Genomic DNA, 1,268 nt, shown 5'->3' with positions numbered 1-1,268 from the left:
CGTGCAGCCCCCGAGAGAACCGGCCGGCGGTGTGCCGCTCCCCTGCGGAAGTGGGGAATGCGGCCAGGGGGAACTCCCCTTCCACGGAGGTGGAAGGGACAGTAGCCAACCCGGGAAGAACCAGCAGCAAACCCGGGGAGGGCCGAGCAGACGAAAGAACAGCGCAGGGTCCTGTGTCGTTCCTCCACGAAGAGGGGGAGCGACATAATGGTGCCGTGACTCGGATATGAAGCCTAGGCAGGGCTTAGTGTCATTCCTCCACGAAGAGGGGGAGCGACAATATCCAACTAAGATACTTCTTCACAACAAAGTAAACATCAGAGTGTAGATACAATGAACAGATGGCAGGAAAAATTAAAACTCTGAATGTTTACAGATTTCCAGAACATTTACATGAATTGGAAAAACTCCAAAAAATACAGTGAAGAAACATCTGAATAGACATTTCTCAGAAGAAATGTAAATGGTCAAAACATGTGAATATGCCCGATGTCACTAGCCATTATGTAAATATAAATCAGAGCACCATATCAGTCTCCAACACCTGTGGGAGAATACAACACTCAGGTGTTTGTGTGTGCAGCAAGTGGGTTTAGAGGACCCTGTTCACCTCTGGAGAGCAGAGTCTACAGGGAGGTAAAGAAACCTTACTGCGCAGGGGCATGCTAATCTTCTCTGTATCGTTCCAATTTTAGTATATGTGCTGCCGAAGCGAGCACATGTGCTGCCGAAGCGAGAAAGAGATGAAAAGAATTTATCTCAGCTAGCCACTAATATTCAAGAAACAAGGTCTTCAGGAAAGCCAACTCAACTGACATTTTCATGTCATTGTTAAATAAAGGAAAAATTATCTAGGTTCAGCAATACGTAGTTTATAAGAGAAAGACTACAGAGTAATTTCCTTGGCATAGAAATAACTTTGTCTTTTTTTTTTTTTATCTATGAGGGCTTGCTATCAGCACCACACACCCACATCCCATATACAAATGCCTGGCTTGAGTGGTAGCTTCTCTGCTTTGAGGCAAGTTTCTGCTAGTGTGCACCCTGGGAGGAGACGGAGGATGGCAGAAGTGCTTGGGTCCTTGCACCCAAATGGGACATCCAGAATGAATTCCCAGTTCCTGGTTTTGGCTTGGTCAAGCTTTGGCTATTGCAAGTGTCTGGGGAGTGAAACAGTGGTTCCCTCTTCCTGTCACTCTGCCTTTCAAATCAATAACTGTTGTTGGTAATGACTAATAATGATATTCACTGATTGTCAAATTTTGAAT

At 45.4% G+C, this 1,268-nt stretch overlaps 1 pseudogene; it reads right to left on the bottom strand.

The window, feature by feature from the left end:
• Window positions 1–651: 651 nt before the first annotated feature.
• LOC138845097 (U6 spliceosomal RNA) lies at window positions 652–719 on the bottom strand (annotated as a pseudogene).
• Window positions 720–1,268: the final 549 nt, after the last annotated feature.

This window comes from Oryctolagus cuniculus, chromosome 13, assembly GCF_964237555.1.
Source record: "Oryctolagus cuniculus chromosome 13, mOryCun1.1, whole genome shotgun sequence".
Lineage (NCBI taxonomy): Eukaryota > Metazoa > Chordata > Mammalia > Lagomorpha > Leporidae > Oryctolagus > Oryctolagus cuniculus.
Note: the sequence above shows the minus strand (reverse complement) of the source record. Positions and strands in the feature narration are given on the sequence as shown.